The sequence below is a fragment of the Mobula birostris genome, chromosome 11 (assembly GCF_030028105.1).
Source record: "Mobula birostris isolate sMobBir1 chromosome 11, sMobBir1.hap1, whole genome shotgun sequence".
Lineage (NCBI taxonomy): Eukaryota > Metazoa > Chordata > Chondrichthyes > Myliobatiformes > Myliobatidae > Mobula > Mobula birostris.
The window spans coordinates 24,365,490-24,386,744 of NC_092380.1; the positions used below are offsets into that span (position 1 = coordinate 24,365,490).

Below are 21,255 nucleotides of genomic sequence, written 5' to 3' on the forward strand. Positions count from 1 at the left end.
CAGGGAAGTTTCTCTGAGCACCGCCAAGGTGCTAGCAAGTCAACAGTATAACCTGCTAAGATCTCAATTTCAACACATCAAAGGCTTGAGAATGTGACCACAAGGAACTATGGAGAGATTGCAGCTCTTCACATCATGGAAACTAACCTCCCCTGCTGGACTTTGCCTATAGTTTTCCATGCCTTGACAAGGCAGTCAGCATAATCAAAAACCCCACCCAGCCCACATATTCTCCCTTCTCCCCTTTCCCATCGGTTAAAAGTTACAAAAGCCTGAAAGCATGCCCCACTAGGCTCAAGGGCAACTTTTCATAAACTCAAGAGATTCTGCAGATGCTGGAAATCCAGAGCAACACACAAAAAAAAAATGCTGGAGGAACTAAGCAGGTCAGGAAGCATCTATGGAGAAGAATAAACAGTCAACGTTTCGGGCCGAGACCCTTCATCAGTCCTGCAGCATTTTGTGTGTTTCTCTAGTTTACCTTTATTTGTTCGACATATGTCAAAACATTGAAACATGCAGTGAAATAGGTTGCTTGCGTCAATGACCAACACAGCCCGAGGATCATGCTTGGGGCAGACCACAGGTGTCGTCACGGCCCCTACACCAATATAGTAAGCCCAGAACTTACTAATCCTAACCTGTACATCTTTGGAATGTGGGAGGAAACCAGAGCACCTGGAGGAAACCCATTTGGTCATGGGGAGAACATACAAGCTCTTTACAGACAGCAGTGGGGAATTGATCCCAGAGATTGTTCATAGCATTGACCTAACTACTATGCTAACGTGGCACCCCTTCTACTCCCCCCCCCCACATTGTCAGACTCTTGAATGGACCTCTTGTATGATAAGATGGACTCTTGGCCTCACAATCTATTTCATTCTGATCTTGCACCTAATTGTCTACCTGCACTGCACTTTTTCGGTAGACTTTACGCTTAATTTGCATTGTTTATTCTTTTACCTTATTCTCGCTCAATACACAGTGTAATGACTTGATCTGTATAAACAGTGTGCAAGACAAACTTTTCACTGTAACCTGGTACATATAACAATAATAAACCAATACCAATAGAACAGAGAGATCTATGGGTACAAGTACATAGTTCTGTAAAGCAGCTAGTGAAAGAGGAGCTTGGCATGCTTGCCTTCATTGGGCAGGACCACAAAAGTTAGGATGTTATTTTATAGTTGTACAAGATGTTGGTGAGCTCACACTAGGAGCATTGCGAGCAGACTAGTTGTCGTACTGTAGCAAGGATATCAGTAAACGACAGAGGGTGCAGGCAGGATTCACAATCATGTTACAAGGTTTGGATGATGTGAATTATAAGGAAAGACTAAATAGACTGGGACTGTTTTCCTCGAGTGAACGAGGCTGACAGATGTCCTTAGAGGTTAGGTTAGTGGTTTTTTCAATAACAGGAAATCTTGAGTCTTTTTTTCTATGAACTGTTAAGAGGAGAAGTGGTTCTCTTGTCTCTTTACGTTAGCTTAATACTATATATGATTTTGACAGAGTATATTTCTTTCTTTCTTTGTACGATTATTGATATATGTATTTGAGATAACCTCTCCCCTGGTTTGTATTTATCCTTATTCTTTTAAATCAATAAAAAAAATATTAAAAAGGAAAAAGAAGCTTACAAAATCATAGAAAATGGAACATAGAACACTACAGTATGGTATGGGCCCTTCGGCCCGCAATCTTTGAATCTACTCTAAGATCAATCTAACCCTTCCCTCCGACATTACCATATCATTATGTGCTGTGTCGTATGACGTGGGTGATCATGGTCTATGACCGTAATTGTTCTTGGCAAAGTTTTCTACAGAAGTGGTTTACCATTGCCTTCTTCTGGGCAGTGTCTTTTCAAGAGGGATGACTCCCCCCATCCATTATCAATACTCCTCAGAGATTGTCTGCCTGGCATCAGTGGTCGCATAACCAGGATTCCTAGGGCTAAGCAGGTGCTACACCTTGCCCAAGGGTGAGCTGCAGGCTCGTGGAAGGAAGGAGCGCTTACAACTCCTTTGGTAGAGACCTGTCTCCACCCCACTACCCAAACTTCCTACATAGCCCTCCATTTTTGTTTTATCCAAGTGCCTATCTAAGAGTTTCTTAAATACTCCTAAAGGATCTGCCTCTACCACCACCCCAGGTAGGGGGTTCCGCACACCCGCCACTCTCTGTGTAAAGAACATTCCTCTGACACCCTCCATACTGGTCTGAGCTGAACCATTTAAAATGCCTTGTAAGTTTGTATTTACTGTTACTGGGACAAACATTTACATTTTGATTTCAGTCCAGTCCATCAAAGTCAAAGCCCTCCCCACCACTGAGCACATTTACATGGAGCACTGTCACAAGAAAGCAGCATCCATCATCAAGGACCTGTATCCTCCAGGCCAGCTCTCTTCTTGCTACTACCAAAAGCAGGAGGTGCAGTAGTCTTACATCCCACACTGCCGCGTTCAGGAACAATTATGACTCTACAACCATCAGGACCTTAAGCCAGTGTGGACAACTACAGTCACCTCAACTCTGAACTGATTCCACAACGTACACACTCACTTTCAAGAACTCTACAACTCCAGATCTCAGCATCATTTATTTATTTTCCAGAATTTGTCTTCCTTTGCACATTGGTTGCTTGTGAGTCTTTATGTATAGATTTTCATTTTTCCCCATAAATTTTCATAATCTGATGTCTTTATTTTCCTATAAGAAAATGAATCTCAGGATTGTATATGGTGACATATATGCACTTTGATAATAAATTTACTTTGACTTTGATTTGTTTAATGACTTAATTTCAACCCTGCACTTGGTAGAGTGGAATTGGATCTTCACTCCTTCAGCCTAACCTCCAGTCCGGTACCTTAGCCATTACATTGGTGGGTCCACTACGTTACTACATCTCCCACCTAACTACATTTTCTACAGCAACACACACAAAATGATGGAATAAACAGTCAACGTTTTGGGCTGAGACCCTTCTTCAGGACTGGAAAGGAAGGAGGAAGATGCCAGAATAAAAAGGCAGGAGAGAAAGAACTAGCCAGGAGGTGAGAGGTGAATCCAGGTGGTAGGAAAGGACCCGAAACATTGACTGTGCTTCTTCCTATGGATGCTGTCTGGCCTGCTGCGTTCCACCAGCATTTTGTGTGTGTTGCTTGAATTTCCAGCATCTGCAGATTTCCTCGTGTTTGCATTAATAAGCCTGATTTTGATGCTGATTCATTTAGGGAAGTGTTCTTTAACCTTAATGCTCTCTGGAATATCCTAAAGGAACATAAGAAAATAGGAAAAAGGGTAAGGAGCTCACATTCTTCCCACAGCCCCTCCTCATCCTTAAGACTGTCCTGCTATTCAATTTGCCCCAGACCCAATCTCCTCCTCCTCTGTGACAGGTCCCATGGCCCCCAGTCCTCTGTCTCTACCTCTTCTCTAAATACTCCCAATTATCCAGCTGCACGGCCTTCCTGGGTAAAGAATGCTGGAGATGTTATGTAAATACAAAATCTAATTTTCTTTTAAATCTTGAGAGATTGCAGATGCCCTAATCTCGAGCAATGTGCAAAACACTGGAGGAACTCAGCGGTCAGGCAGCATCTGTAGGGGTGAATGGACAGAGGATGTTTCAGGTCTAGACTCTATATCTGTACTGAAAAATAGAGGGCAGATTCATCTGGTATCTCCCCTCCGGTTTTCAGTCAAAATGAAGGGTTTTGACCTGAAACATCAACTGCCCAGTTCCCTCCATAGACACTGCCTGACCTGCTGAGTTCCTCCAGCATTTTCGTGTGTTTCCTTTAAGTCTGCTGCCTTCATCTGAATTACCTCAACCACCAGTTACCATTGAGGAGTTAGCAGTGGAAAGGCTGAGCTGCCTCAAGTCCTTGGGTATCAACAGCACTGAAGATCTATCTTGGGCCCAATGTATTGATGCAATTATGAAGAAGGCATATTAGGAGCTTGAGAAGAATTAGTATGTTACCCTAGCAAATGTCAACAGATGTACCGTGGATGGTTTGGAGGCTCCAATGCACACAATCAGAAAAGGCCACTGAGGGTTGCAAACTCTGCCAGCTTCATTACAAACACTGGTCTCTCCACCATGGAGAATATCTTCAACATCTTTTGGAATATCTCCATCATGAAAGACCTTCACCATCTGGGACATGCCTTCTTCTTATTAATACAACAGGGAGGAGGCACAGGAGCTTGCAGACCCACAATCAACAGTTTAGGAACTAATTCTTCCCCTCCACCATCAGATTTCTGAATGATCCATTAACCTATGAATTTTTGCTCCCTTTTTGCTCTACTTTTTTTAAACACACTCAGTGACTACTTTATTAAGTACACCTGTACACCTGCCTGTTAATGCAAATATCCCATCAGCCAATCACGTGGCAGAAACTCAATGCATGAAAGTATGCAGACTTGGCCGAGAGGTTTAGTCGTTGTAGAGATCAAACTTCAAAATGGGGAAGAAATGTGATCTAAGTGACTTTCACTGTGGAATGATTGTTGATGCCAGACGGGCTGGCTTGAGTATCTCAGAAACTGCTGATCTCCTGGGATTTTCACGCACGACAGTCTCTAGAGTTTACAGAGAATGGTGTGAGAAACAAAAAACACCAACTGAGCAGCAGTTCTGTGGGTGAAAACGCCTTGTTAATGAGAGAGGTCAGAGGAGAATGACCAGACTGGTTCAAGCTGACAGAAAGGTGACATTAACCCAAATAACCACACGTTACAACAGTGGTGTGCAGAAGAGCATCTCTGAATGTACAACATGTCAAACCTTGAAATAGATGGGCTACAGCAACAGAAGACCACAGCGAGTCAGACTCCTGTACCTAATAAAGTGGCCACTAAGCATATCCCATATTGTAAATATTTTTTACATACATTGCACTGTACTGCTGCTGCAAAACAGCGTGGGGTCTGCACAAACAACAGGAATTCTGCAGATGCTGGAAATTCAAGCAACATACATCAAAGTTGCTGGTGAACGCAGCAGGCCAGGCAGCATCTGTAGGAAGAGGTGCAGTCGACATTTCAGGCCGAGACCCTTCGTCAGGACTAACTGAAGGAGCCTAGCGGTTAGTGTGACACTATTACAGTTCGGGTCGTTCCCAAACTAAGTTCTGACTCCGTCTGTGAGGTGTTTCTGTGTTCTCCCTGTGACTGTGTGGGTTCCCTCCAGGTGAACAAAGAACACAGTATGGGAACAGGTCCTTTAACCCACAACATTGTGCTGAACCAATTAAATTAGTAAGCAAATGGCCAACTGAACTAATCTCTTCTACCTACACAATGTCCATATATTTCCATTTTCTCTACATTCGGGTGCCTCTCGAAATGTCTCTTAAAATTCCCCAAGGTATCCTGCTCTACCACCTCTCCAGGCAATGCAATGCAGGTATCCACCAGTCTCTGTGTAAAAAACTTGTCCCTCACATCTGCTTTGAAATTAACCCCCCTCGTCTTAATTGCATGCCCTCTGGTATTAAACATTTCTACTTGGGAAAAAGATAATGCCTGTCTGCTCTATCTATGACTCTCACAATCACTGTCAACCTGTGCAGCTACATTCACAGAGATATGGACCAGAACTCTAAGATCTCTCTGCTCATCAACACAATTGAGGATCTTGCCCTTAGTGTACTGTCTCTTTGCATTTGTTCTACCAAGGTGCAACACGTTACATCTGGCCAGGATAAATTCCATCCGCAATTTCTCCATTCATATCTGCAAATGAACTATATCCCGTCATATTCTTTGCCACCTGTAGAGTATTCAATATTTCAGTAATATTTGAGTAATATTGTTAAATATATTATTTGATTGATCATTCTTTGAGTTTGCATAATGCATTACGGGTTATATGTAAAACTAAATGAACAGCATATGTAATTACGCCGCCGCATCATATATGTGCGCTAAAATAAAACAAAGTAGACACGCATACTTGGTTCCCGTGTTTTTCTTTCAATTAGTTTCTGGAGTTACAAAACATAACACTACCCACAACACCATCAATCTTCTTATCATCTGCCAATTTACCAACTCACCTATCTACACTTTCTTCTAGGTCATTTATACACATCACAAACGACAGAGGCCCCAGTACAGATCCCTGTGGAGCACCATTAATGATTGCCCTCTAGCTAGAATAAGTCCTTTCAACCACTAGTCTCTGTCTTCTATGGGCAAGCCAGTTCAGAATCCAAACAGCCAATTCACTATAGATCCCATGCATCTTAATACACTGGATGAGCCTCCCATGAAGGACCTTGTCAAACGCCTTACTAAAATCCACAGACAACATCTACAGCTCTACCTTCATCAATCACCCTCATCACCTCATCAAGTTAGTAAGACACAACTAGCCCAGCACAAAACCATGATGGCATCTCCCTAAATGGGCCATGGTTTTCCAAATGCTCATAAATCCAATCCCTAAGAATTTTCTCCATTTGATAACTTCCCTACCACTGATGAGAGACTCACCAGTCTATAAATTCCAGGATTATCCCTAGTTCCCTTCTTGACTAATGGAAGATTAGCTACTTGCCAGACTTCATCTGTGGCTAAAGAGGATATTGGTCCAGGGCCCAGCAATCTCTTCTCTTGCCTCTCTCAATATCTTGGGGTATATCCCACCAGGCCCTGGAGATTTATCCACCTTAATACTCTTTAGGAGACCGAACCCTACCTCCTCCCTTACCTCAAAATGCTCTAGCATATCAATATGCTCAGCACTGATCTCCCAATCCCCCAAGTCCTTCTCCTCGATAAGTACCATAGACCATAAGATCATAAGATATAGAAGTAGAATTTGGGCCATAGAGTCTGCTCCACTATTTCATCATGGCTGATCCAATTTTCCTCTCAGCCCCAATCTCCTTCCTTCTCCCCATATCCCTTCATGCCCTGACCAATCAAGAATCTATCAACCTCTGCCTTAAATATACATAAAGGCGTGGCCTCCACAACTGCCAGTGGCAAAGAATTCCACAGATTCATCACTCTCTGGCTAAAGAAATTCCTCCCCATCTCCATTCTAAATAGGCATCCTCTGTTCTGAGGCTGTGTCATTTGGTCTTTGACTCTCCCACCATAGGAAACATCCTCTCCACGTCCCCTCTATCAAGGCTTTTCACCATTTGGTAGGTTTTAATGAGGTTGCCCCCTCATTCTTCAGAACTCTAGTGAATACGGGCCCAGAACCGTCAGAAGCCCTTCGTACGACAAGTCAATCAATCCTGGAATGATTCTTGTGAACGTCCTTTGAATCCTCCCCAGTTTCAGTACATGCTTTCTAAGATAAGGGGCCCCATACCTGCTCACAATACTCCAAGTGAGGCCTCACTAGTACTTTATAAAGTTTCAACATTACATCCTTGCTTTTATATTCTAGTCCTCTTGAAATGAATGCTAACATTGCATTAGCCTTCCTCACCACAGACTCAACCTGCAAATTCACCTTTAGGGAATCCTGCCCAAGGACTCCCAAATCCCTTTGCATCTCAGTGTTTTGTATTTTCTCGCTATTTGGAAAATAGTTAACCCTTTCATTTCTTCTACCAAAATATATGACCATACATTTCCCAAAACTGTATTCCATCTGCCATTTCTTTGACTATTCTAATCTGTCTAAGTCCTTCTGTAGCCTCTCTACTTCCTCAAAGCTATCTGCCCCTCCACCTATCTTCATATCGTCTGCAAACTTTGCAACAAGGCCAACAATTCCATCATCCAAATCATTGACATATAACATAAAAAGAATCGGTCCCAACACAGATCCTTGTGGAACACCACTAGTCACCGGCAGCCAACCAGAAAAGGCCCCCTTTATTTCCATTCTTTGCCTCCTGCCCATCAGCCACTGCTTTATCCATGCTAGGATCTTTCCTGTCACACCATGGGCTTGTAGCTTGTTAAGCAGCCTCGTGTGTGGCACCTTGTCAAAGGTCTTCAGAAAATCCAAGTACTCAACATCAACAGATTCTTTATCTATCCTGCTTATTATTTCTTCAAAGAGTTCCAACAGATTTGTCAGGCAAGATTTTCCCTTGAGGAAACCAGGCTGACTACGGCCTATTTTATACTGATGTTAAGTACTCATTAAGAACCTCACCCACATCTTCCATGTCCAAGCAAGCATTCCCCACATTATCTCTGAATGGTCCCGTCCCATCCTGTCCATTGTTATCCTCTTGCTCCTGGTGTACGTACAGAATGCTACTTGGCAAGGACTTTTCAGGTCCTTCCTGGCTTTCCTAATTTCTAATTCCCTTCTTGAGTTCTTTTCTGGCATCTTTATAATCCTCAAGATCTCTGTTTGATTTTAGCTTCCTAAGCTTTACATACTTTTCTTTTTTCTTCTTGACTAAATTCATCACCTTTCTCAATATCCAAGGTTCTCTTACCTTCCTTCTGACCAGAGATACCTGCCCTGGATTCTGTGCAATTAGTCTTTAAATCCTCTCCACATGCCAGATATAGACTTCCCAAAAACAGCGGTTACCAATTAAACCTCCCTGGTTCCCACCTAATACACTCATAATTTGTCTTGTTTCAATTTAATACTCGCCCACCTATCCTAATCTATAGCTATCTTAAAACTTGATGAGTTGTGGTCACTGTTCCCTAACTGTTCATTCACTGAAAGGTCAGTCATCCGGCCAGGCTCATTACCCAGCACCAGGTCCAGTACTGCCCCTCCTCTTGATGGACTATCTATATATTGATTTAAGAAACCCTCCTAGATACACCTATCAAATTCTGCCCCGTCTAAACTTCTTGCACTCAGAAGGTCCCAGGTTATATAGGAAAGTTAGAGAGGGAGTTCCCTCCTCCTCCTGAACGTTGCCTCACAGGTAGATAGGGTAGTTAAGAAAGCTTATGGGGTATTAGCTTTCATAAGTCGAGGGATAGAGTTTAAGAGTCACGATGTAATGATGCAGCTCTATAAAACTCTGGTTAGGCCACACTTGGAGTACTGTGTCCAGTTCTGGTCACCTCATTATAGGAAGGATGTGGAAGTATTGGAAAGAGTACAGAGGGGATTTACCAGGATGCTGCCTGGTTTAGAGAGTATGCATTATGATCAGAGATTAAGGGAGCTAGGGCTTTACTCTTTGGAGAGAAGGAGGATGAGAGGAGACATGATAGAGGTGTACAAGATAATAAGAGGAATAGATAGAGTGGATAGCCAGCGCCTCTTCCCCAGGGCACCACTGCTCAATACAAGAGGACATGGCTTTAAGGTAAGGGGTGGGAAGTTCAAGGGGGAAATTAGAGGAAGATTTTTTACTCAGAGAGTGGTTGGTGTGTGGAATACACTGCCTGAGTCAGTGGTGGAGTCAGATACACTAGTGAAGTTTAAGAGACTACTAGACAGGTATATGGAGGAATTTAAGGTGGGGGGTTATATGGGAGACAGGGTTTGAGGGTCGGCACAACATTGTGGGCCGAAGGGCCTCTAATGGGCTGTACTATTCTATGTTCTATGTTCTAAGTTGAAGTCCCCCATGATAATAACCCTATTGTTTCTACACTCTTCCTTAATCTGTCAGTGTATCTGTTCCTTAATGTCTTGGTGGCTATTACGGGGGTCTGTAGTACAATCCCATCAGACTGACTGCACCTTTCCTATTTTTGAGTTCTACCCATATAGACTCACTGAACAAAACCTCCATTATGCCTCTCGGAGTGCAGCTGTGATATTGTCCCTAATCAGTAGTGTAAATCCCTCAGCTCTATAAACTCCCTCTCTATCTTTTCTGAAACATCAAACCCCTGGGACATTAATCACACATTCCTGTCCCTCTCTCAAGCAAGTCTCTGAAATGGCCACAACATCATAGTTCCATGTAATGATCCATGCTCTGTTATTACCTTTATCCATGATATTCCTTGCATTAAAATACACACACTTCAAACTATCCTTCTTATCGTATCTATTACTTTGCTGCTGTCTGTTTTTACTGGCCCTGATATCTACTTTCCTCTCCATCCCTCCACTTTCTGACCTGGTGCTCTGTTTTCCATCCCCCTGCCAAACTAAACCCTCCATTCATGTATGTCCCGGCTAGGGTATTGGTTCCCCTCCATTTCCGTTGCAACCCGTCCTTCTTGTACAGGTCACCCTGCCCCAGGAAAGATTCAAATTATCCAAGAGCCTGAAACTCTGTTCCTGGCACCAGTTCCTCAGTCGCTCATTCATCTGTACTAACTTCCCATTCCTGCTCTGACTAGCACGTGGCACTTGGAGTAATCCAGAGATTACTACCTTGGAGGTCTTGCTCTTCAGCCTCTTCCCTATCTCCCTATCTTCACAGCACAGGACCACCTTCCCCTTTATCCCCATGTCATTGGTGCCAATGTGCACTCCAGCCTCTGGTTGCTCACTCTTCCCCTTGAGAATGCCCGACAGCTGCTTTGGGACATCCTGGACCCAAGCATCTGGGAGGCAACACATCCTGGCATCTTTTTCACAGCCACCGAATCTCCTGTCTGCCCCCCCCTCCATCCCCCAACTACCAAGTCTCCTGTCTCTATTGCTCTGCTTAACTTTACCCTCCTCTGCTGATCCTCAGAGCCAGCCACAGTGTCTCTGTCGCTGCTGTGCCCGGGTAGATCATCCCCTCCAGCAGCATCCAAAGGGGTCTACTTGGCGCACCGACCCCTTACTCCCCTTACCGCTCCCGATGGTCACCCTTCTACTGTCTAAAGCCTGCACTCTGGGTGTGACCAGCTCTGTAAAAGTGTCATAGAAACATAGAAAACCCACAGCACAATACAGGCCCTTCGGCCCACAAAGTTGTGCCGAACATGTCCCTATCTTAGAAATTACCTCGGATTACCCATAGCCCTCTATATTTCTAAGCTCCGTGCACCAATCTAAAGGTCTCTTAAAAGACCCTATCGTATCTGCCTCCACCACCATTGCCGGCAGCCCATTCCACGCACTTACCCTCTCTGCGTAAAAAACTTACCCCTTACATCTCCTCCGTACCTACTCACCAGCACCTTAAAACTGTGCCCTCTCATGCTAGCCATTTCAGCCCTGGGTAAAAGCCTCTCACTATCCACACGATCAATGCCTTTCATCATCTTATACAGCTCTATCAGGTCACCTCTCATCCTCCGTCGCTCCAAGGAGAAAAGGCCGAGTTCACTCAACCTGTTTTCATGAGGCATGCTCCCCAATCCAGGCAACATCCTTGTAAATCTCCTCTGCACCCTTTCTATGGTTTCCACATCCTTCCTGTAGTGAGGCGACCAGAACTGAGCACAGTACTCAAAATGGGGTCTGACCAGGGTCCTATATAGCTGCAACATTACCTCTCAGCTCCTGAATTCAATTCCACGATCGATGAAGGCCAATGCACTGTACGTCTTCTTCACCACAGAGTCAACCTGCACAGATGCTTTGAGCGTCCTATGGACTCGGACCCCAAGATCCCTCTCATCCTCCACACTGCCAAGAGCCTTACCATTAATACTATATTCTGCCGTCATATTTGACCTCCCGGATGATCCAGAATGCATCCAGCTTCAGATCCAGTTCCCTGACCTTGTCGGTCAGGAGCTGAGGTTGGGTGCAGTCCCCGTAGGTGTAGTCATCAGGGAGACCATTTGGTAGCCTGCAATCTCACATTTTACAGGATCCTCCCACATGCCAAAGATGTACCAGTTAGTAGGTTAATTGTACAGTGTCCTGTGATTAGGCTAGTGTTAGTAGATAGTTTCTGGGTGGTGTATCTGGAAAGGCCTGTTCGGCACTGTACCCCTAAATAAAGAAATCACCAGTGGTAATAAATGTGATTCTGCTTCTAATTCTGATAGGTAGTTCAGCAGAGGGACATTTAATTGCCTTTTGAAATCCCAGTCTGTAAGGTTAATTACTAAAACAACAGGAATTCTGCAGATGCTCGAAATTCAAGCAACACACATAAAAGTTGCTGGTGAACGCAGCAGGCCAGGCAGCATCTCTATGAAGAGGTGCAGTCGACGTTTCAGGCCGAGTCCTGACGAAGGGTCTCGGCCTGAAACGTCGACTGTACCTCTTCCTAGAGATGCTGCCTGGCCTGCTGCGTTCACCAGCAACTTTTATGTGTGTTGAAGGTTAATTACCGTTGGATAATTAGTGTTGGTTTTACCAACAATGCCCTCATCCTATGAATGTATGAATGAAATTACAGCTCTCTCAATGATTAAACAATAAAACCTCTGTTTAAACGTGCCTTGATATAATATTCTCTGACAAAGGAAGATAGTGGAATCAACCACTTCACTAAACTGCAGTTTAGGCTAAAACTTGTCAAACAGATTTGAATATAAATGCAGAAGGGAACAGAATAGTGACACGCCATAAATTTCTAGCAGCTCCTGGCTCAACAATCCTTCACAGACAAAAGAAAATACACCCCGCTCCATCTGTTTTGCCCGACTGCAATGAAATCACGCACTCCCTGAATATTACATGCCGTTTCATTGCCGGCTATCCACTGAGATCTTGTGGCCCAACCATCTCACTTGGAGAGCAGCTTTCTCAATGTGAGCAAGTCCAGCAGAGAAATACTTTGCAGGGACAAGCTGGGGGAAGTCTTAAATCAACAAGGGCTGCCAGTCAAAGTCAGAATCACAATCAGAATCAAGTTTATTATCAAGGAAATATGTCATGAAATGTGTTTCTTTGTGGCAGCAGTATGGTCAATACAGTAAGAACTATATATACAAATATTTCTTATTTTTAAAGAAATATACAGTATTTCTTTACTGTATATTTCTCTATATACAGTATAAAGAGATACTGTATATAATTTCAGTATTTATATACTGAATATCCATATATATAGTAGTTCAAAAATAGTGAAGTAGTATTCATGGGTTCATGGACCATTCAGAAATCTGATGGTAGAGGGGAAGAAGCTGTTCCTAGAGCGCTGAGTGTGTGTCTTCAAGCTCCTGTGCTTTCTCCCTGATGGTAATAATGAGAAGACAGCATGTCCTGGGTGGTTGGGGGTCCTTAATGATTGACGCTGCCTTCCTGAGGCATTGCCTTTTGAAGATGTCCTCGATGGCGGGGAGGGTGGAGCAGGCTGAGCTTACAATTCTCTGCAGCTTTCTTCGATCCTGCGCATTGGAGTCTCCATACCAGACAGTGGTACAGCCAGTCAGAGTGCTCTACAGGATACACCTGCGGAAATTTGCTGGAGTCTTTGGTGACGTACCAGCTTAGCCCTGCAATAAAATTCACAGGACGATCGTGTCTAAACTGAATGGTCTGACACTATTCTTGAACACTTGCTTTAATACCTGAGAACAAGTGAGGGGGGTACAGTTGGCTACACGCCTTTGGGGAAACTTGCTTTTTTGACATGCTGGAATCATATGGTGGGGTGGAGATACGTCTCTACTAAGGAGGTGTAAGGCGCTGTGTTCCTTCGCTAGCCTACAGACCACCCTTGGGCAAGGTGTAGCACCGGCTTAGCCCACCCACCACCCACCCCCACCCGATTAGAGCAGCTGGTCCTGGTAATGCGACCACTGATGCTAGACAACCTCTGAAGGGTATTGATAATGACTGGGGTCACCCGTCTTCTAAAGGCACTGCCCAGAAGAAGGCAATGGCAAATCACTTCTTGTAGAAAGCATTGCCAAGAGCAATCATAGTCATGGAAAGATCATGATCGCCCACGTCCTACGACTCAGCACGTAATGAATGAATGAACACTATATTACCAGATTTCCTATTTCAAGCCAAGCCATCAAGTCTATGCCACCTCAGAGGTCAATCTTATTCCGACTAATTTTCTCTGTACTCTATTCTCCCCACTCTCTTATTAACTGCCCACAGGTTCAGCCTCTCACCTACAGTAGGGACACTGTACAGTGGACCAACTCGCACCCATTTGGAATGTGGGAGGAAATCAGAGCATCTGAAGCTCACAGGGACCACGTACAAATTCTGCACAGACAGCGCCAAGGTCAGGATTGAACCCAGATCTCCGGAGATGTGAGGCAGTGACTCCACCTGTTGTGCCACTGTGGTACCTGGGTGTTGGCATTAGAGAGGTCCCAGAGAAGGTTCATAAGAACGTTCCTGGGAATGAAAGGGTTAATGCATGAGGAGCATCTGTTGACTCTGGGCCTGCACTCACTCAAGTTTAGAAATCTCATTGGAACCTATTGAAAGGCCTCGATAGAGTGGATGTGGTGAGGATTTTCCCCATAGCTGGGGAGTCTAGGACCAGAGGGCACAGCCTCAGAGTAGAGGGACGTCCCTTTAGAACAAAGATGGGTGAATTTCTTTAGCCAGAGACACTGCGGAATCCTTTGCCAGTCATTAGGTATGTTTGAAGCAGAGTTTGATAGGTTCTTGATTAGTAAAGGTGTCAAAGGTTAAGGGAGAATGCAGGAGAATGACTGGGATAATAAATCAGCCATGACAGACTTGTTGGGTTGAATAGTCTAATTCTGCTCCAATGCCTAATTGTCTTGTGGTCTTATGCTCTGGCTTCAGTCTTGCCCCTTTGTGAGCGTACATCTCTGTGAGCTTCAGACATCCCCAGAACCATTCATTCTCAGGACGTTGAGTGACCAACACAATCCAAGAATTGTGTGGGGGATGGATAGAGTTGACGTGGATAGTCTTTTTCCATTGAGAGTAAGGGAGATTCAAACAAGAGGGCATGAGTTGAGAGTTAAGGGGCAAAAGTTTAGGGGTAACACGAGGGGGAACTTCTTTACTCAGAGAGTGGTAGCTGTGTGGAATGAGCTTCCAGCAGAAGTGATAGAGGTAGGTTGAATTTTGTAATTAAAAAAAAAATTGGATAGGTATATGGACAGGTAAGGAATGGAGGGTTATGGGCTGAGTGCAGGTCGGTGGGACTAGGTGAGAGTAAGTGTTCGGCACGGACTAGAAGGGCTGAGATGGCCTGTTTCCGTGTTGCAATTGTTATATGGTTATATGGTTATAAGAATGTGCTGTCATGTCCATAAGTATTTCCATGCTTCTGGCACCAACATAGCAGACCCACAACTTACTAACCCTAACCCGCGTGGGAGGAGATTGTAGTTCCTGGAGGAAACTGCAGCACCCAGAGTAAACCCACGTGGTTACTGGGAGAACATACTTGCAGACAGTGGCGGGAATTGAACCCCGATCAGGGATCGCTGACACTGTAAAACAATTGCACTAACTGCCACTCTTCTGTGCCCCCACCGTATCCTGTCTACATGCTCTGTTAACATACCACTCAAAACTAGGTGCACCCCGTGGCTCTTCCTCCCTTGCATCCAAATCGATTTCACTTACCCCTGCTGTAAAATGATGTAGTGACTGGTGCAATGGCCCCTCGTTAAGCAACATTAGATTATAAAATGCTTAATCCTATCTTCCAATCCTCACTGGGTGTCTTCATCAGAATCAGAGTCACCTGAATCAGATTTAATATCACTGGCATATGTCGTGAAATTTGTTAACTTTATGGCAGCAGTGCAATGAAATACATGATACACCTTCTAGTCCCACAAACACTACCACCTAAAAGGACAAGAACAGCCAAAATCTGGGAACACTGCCACTTGAAAATCCGCCTCCAAGTCACTCACCATCCTGACTTGGAAACATATCGCCGTTCCTTCATTGTCGCTGGGTCAATATCATGGAATTCCCTCCCTAGCAGCGCTGTGGGTGCACCTACACCTCAGGGACTGCATGGGTTCAAGAAGGCAGTTCATCACCACCTTCACAAGAGTGGGCAACTAGGCATGGGGTTAGCTGGTGATGCCCGCATCACGTAAATGAGTAAATAAAAAAATGATAATTGAGAGAAAACAATCTGTGAATTACACTAGGTATATATATGTTAATAAGTAGAACAAAAAAAAGGAAATAAAAAAGTAGTAAGGTAGTGTTCATGGGTTCAAAGACCATTTGGAATCGGATGGCAGAGGGGAAGAAGCTGTTCCTGAATCGTTGAGTGTGCGCCTTCAGGTTTCTGTACCTCCTTCCTGATGATAGCAATGAGAACAGGGCATGTCCTGGGTGATGGGCATCCTTAATGGTGGATGCCGCCTTTTTGAGGCACAATTCCTTAAAGATGTCCTGGATACTATGAAGACTAGTGGCCATGATGGAGCTGACTAATTTTACAATTCTCTGCAGCTTACTTCGATCCTGTGCAGTAGCCACCTACGTAAAGTGCTCCAGGATCTCTGTGCTCCTTCAATCCCAAAACTCTTACTCATCCCATTTTTTTTAATCACTCTATCAAAGTTGGCCAAGTTCATTTGCAGAGGTCTTTAAGTTTGGCAGTTCTTTCCCTCTTTCTTTCCTCCTGGGACACGCTCCTTAAAATCTCTCTAGCCTAACCTTCACTTAGTGCCAACTTGGTTTGGTTATAGTCTGAAAGAGGCTTTTCTGATAATGCCTCTGGAGGGCACCTTGCTATATTAAAGGCAAGCTGTTGTTTTGTTCACCACAACCAGGTTCACACGAGTACAGTAGTCAGCATTGTAGTGATCACTCGAGTCGAGTATGGTATTCTCCCAAGGGGTTGTCTATCGGTTTTTCCTCAGGTGGCTGTATAAGCTGATCCGGGATCCCCATCTTCCGGTGCAGTGTGGATATGAGTAATTGGTGGCTGTGGTAAGTGCTCGTGTCTTTCGGTTGTCTTTCACAGCTGCTACTTGTTCTCAGCAGCACAGAGAAAGTCATTCTCATGTCGTGTGCCTCCCTCTCCAACAGATTCTATAAGGTGCAATGTCTTCCCAGTTTTTAGATGATTTTTTTCTCAGCCTGATTTTGATGTTGTCTTTAGAGTGTTTCCTTTGCCCACCAGGGGCTCTCTAAGCTTCCTACAACTGGGAATAAAAGATCTGTTTGGGGAGACATGAAACACAACCTACCCACTGGAGCACCACACACATACACACACACTGTGCTGGAGGAACTCAGCAGGCCGGGCAGCATCTTTGGAAAAGAGTACAGTCGACGTTTTGGGCCGAGACCCTTCATCAGGACTGAGTTGGAATTGCTTTCTCATGCTGGAGATGCTGTTCATGTTGGCCTTCTCCAGTACGCTGGTGTTAGTGGGTCTGTACGGACACTACCTTACAACTCAAAGAGACCTGCTGGTGCTGTCTGTCTGGAGTTTATATCTGAGTATGTGAGTTTCCCTCCAAGGCCTCTGAACCCCTCCCACATCCCAAAGATATTGGCTTGGAAAGGGAAATTGTCGACTGCAAATTTCCTCAGGTGGGTAGGTGAGAAGCAGAATCTAGAGAGAGTCGATGGGAATATGGGGAGGACAGAACATGGATTGTTGGAAGTGGAACAGATCAGCTCGAGACAGGCCCTTCAGCCCATGATGTCTACATCGAATTAAACTAACTCACTTCGAGTTCTAGAGCCATACAGCCCTACAGTACTGAAGTAGGCCCTTTGGCCCATCTAGCCCGTGCCAATCTGATTTTCTGCCTCGTCCCATTGATCTACACTTGGATGATAGCTCTCCTCACTGTCCATGTGCTTATCCAAACTGCTCTTAAATGCTGCAATCAAACCATCCTCTGCCACTTGTTCCACACCCTCACCAACCTGTGAGTGAAGTTCCTCCTCTGGTAACCCTTAAACATTACACCCATGACCTCTAGTTCTAGACTCTCGAACCTCCGTGGAAAAAGCTTGATTGTATTTATCCTATCTATACCCCTCATAATTTTGTATAGCTCTATCAAATTCCCTCATTCTCCTAAACTCCAGGGAATGCTGTGATAAAACTGCTGAACGGATCCTGACCCGGATCCGGGCTGTACCCTTCAAATATCCGGACCTGCATCTCAGTTTTTTTGCACTACCTTACTTTCCATTTTTCTATTTTCTATTTATGATTTATAATTTAAATTTTTAATATTTACTATTGATTTGTAATCCAGGGAGTGGGAAGCGCAGAATCAAATATCACTATGATGATTGTACGTTCTAGTATCAATTGTTTGGCCACAATAAAGTATAAAGTATAATGTCCTAACCTTTTGAACCTTTCCCTGTAACTCAGGTCCTCAAGTTCCAGCAATGTCTTTGTAAATTTTCTATGTACTCTTTCAATCTCGTTGATATCTTTCCTGTAGATAATGTGCCAATGTGCCAAAAGCTCTCCTTATGACCCTAACTACCTCTGATGCCACTTTGAAGGAATTATGGATCTGTATTCCCAAATCCTATTGTTCTACTGTAATCCTTAGTGCCCTTGCCATTCACTGTGTAAATCCTACCCTGGTTTGTGCATCCAAAATACACTTCACACTTATCTGCATTAAATCCCATCTGCCATTTCTCAGCCCATTTTTCCAGCTGGTCCAGATCACTCTGCGAGCTTTGATAGCCTCGTTGTCTACTACACCCCCAATCTTAGTGTCATCCTCTAATTTGCTGATCCAGTTAACCACATTATCATCCAAATCATTAATATAAATGCCAAGCTTCTGCTTGTACAAGATCTACATTCTATGCATATTCATGTCTCAATCTACCAGCCTCTTAAACAGCACAATTGTACCTGTTTCAAAGGAAACCCAGTGGTAAAATGGGATTGCTCTGTGAGCCAGCATAGAATGGATGGACCAAATGGACTTCTACTTTGTAGGAACATATGATATATGGAACCTGTAGCTGCAGGAAACATAAATATAATAAGCTACTAAGTCTGACAATTCCCCAGGTAATTTATATTTTGTTAAAAATATTTCTGCCTAATCAAAAGCCAGTTTGAGCACGGTAACAACAATCAAGACAGATTGTCCACCACATGGGCCAGGACTGGATTTTAACCCAGGCCTCTCAGCTGTAACCTCCTTTCTAATGTGCCTTAAATTCTGAACCAACCTCGGCTCATGCTGCAGAGGAGGAAGAATGTGTAACCAGCCTGGAACTAATTCTGGTAAAATATTCACAGTGGGATGCATTTAGAAACACGGCCACTTTTGAACTGCAGGAGATGTGGTTGCCAATATATCCCACAGCAGACTCCCATAAACACTAATGTGATGCGTGACAGAATCATCTGCTTTGCTTAGTGCTGTTCGTTGAGGAAGCCAGCCCAGGGATGGAGGGGGTTGTTACTGAGAAACCATTATGTAAAAACATTTCTGCGGAGACTATTGAGAAGTGAACTCCTCCGACCACCCACCACACACCGAACTAATCTTAATCCAAGAATTTATTGGAAGAACCTTGGGTTCTGGATGCCGAGTGGTGCGTACGCCCTCAAGAAGCTGAGAGATAGTATTCTTCTGTTTCTGTGAGTAACTCGCGCTTCTTGACAGAGAGCCAAGGAACTCCCACTGACAGACTGCCACCACTATAATGATTAAAATGCTTAACATTTAAAAGAAATCAAACCTTGGCTGATTGAAACTCACCCCCTCTACCATTGTCATGAGAAGCAGAGTTTACGCGCTGCGCTGTTTAACTAATCACTTGAATTAACTCTTCAATCACTGCTGATGCTCTTTACAATTTGCATTTTAGTGGGGCCGGAGGAGCTTCATTCAGCTTCTAGAGGCTGTTCAAATAATCTATCACAATTCTGAATGAGTTGTGATCTAAATCCCTCGATCCCCCACGTCAAACCACGTATCTTTGACCCATCAAAAATCTTCCGATCTTGGATTTAAGATAAATGGACGGGGAGAGGATGTTTCCAATAGTGCAAGAGTCTAGGACCGAAGGGCACAGACTCAGAAAAGATGGATGCCATCTTGAACAGAAATGGGGAGCAATTTCTTTGGCCAGAGGATGGTGGGTCCGTGGAATTCATGGGTGTGGAGGCCAAGTCATTTGATATATATAAAGTTGAGTTTAATAGGTTCTTGAGTCAGGGTGTCAAAAATTATGGGAGAAGGCAGTAAAATGGGGGTTGAAAGGGACAATAAATCAGCCATGATGGAATAGCAGAACAGACTAGTTGGGCTGAATAGCCTTATACTGCTTCTATATCTTATGATCTTCTGGTCTTAATATTAGCTATGTTTGTCACATGCACAGAACTGAGCAAAACTCTGAGGCACAGATACTGTATAAAGCTAGGGTACTTAGACTTTTGTACAGTGCTGTAGTAATTTTATGTATCGTACTGTACTACTGACATAAAAAAGCAAATTTAATAACATATGCAAGTGATGATAAACCTGTTTCTAATACGGGTCTCTATTGTGGACTGAGAGAGGGGAGCCACGGTTGGGAAAAGTGGAAGGGAGAGGGGAGGGAGCGGGAAGTACCAGAGAGACATTCTGTAATGATCAATCAACCAATTGTTTGGAACCAAATAACCTTGCCTGGTGTTTCAGTGCTGGGCGTGTCTACATCCACACCGCCCCCTGTCCCTGGCACTCATTCACTGCCACCTGTCCCACGCCGCTTCCTGTATCACTCCACCCTCACCATTCCCAGTGCTCTTTGCTCCCACCAGATTTACAAACTTGCTCTCTGCTCCACATCGCCAAATACAGTACTGTGCAAAAGTCTTAGGCCCCCTAGCTGTCTATATATGTGTCTAGTACTGCGCATCAAAGCATACAATAAAAAGAGAAAATTATATCAACAGCCTACACAGTCCGAGGATGGGGTAAAGGCAGCCCACAAGTATCGCCACGCTTCCAGCAACAACATAACGTGTCCCCAACTCATGAACCCCATCTTGAGCAACTTTGGACTGTGGGAGGAAACTGGAGTACCTGAAGGAAACCCACACGGTCACTGGGAGAACGTACAAAGTCCTCACAGACAGCTGCAAGAATTGAACCTCGAATGTAAAGCTACTGCACTGTTGTGCCAACCACACACAATGATATTGCAAGGAGATCTTACTTTACACTAAAAATTCTGTAATTATGTGTAGACCAGACAGTTCCAGCTAATGGCTACATACCAATAATAAATGGCGCACACAGTCCAATGATAGCAACCTCACAAAAGGCGAAAAGCTACCTGTAACTGGTGGCCGGGATTAGAAAGGGGACACTGCAGAAAATACAAAGTAGAGCCTACAGATCTCTCTCTTTTTATTATCTCCAACCTCACATTGAATTGGACTTGCTTTTAAAGTCTGTGAAAGGACCAGAACATCGTGTGGTCCCTGACCTTTGCCCTGGATTTATGCACAGCACTTTCAAGGAGCAAACAATGGATGTTCCTATTATTATTTGTTTATTTTTATT

The 21,255-nt window shown here is 44.1% G+C and overlaps 1 protein-coding gene across 1 annotated transcript in view; it reads right to left on the minus strand.

Moving 5' to 3' along the window:
* Nucleotides 1-21,255, minus strand: part of syt3 (synaptotagmin III) — a 136,104-nt gene that overhangs the window by 12,851 nt on the left and 101,998 nt on the right. The gene's annotated exons all lie outside the window — the stretch shown is intronic.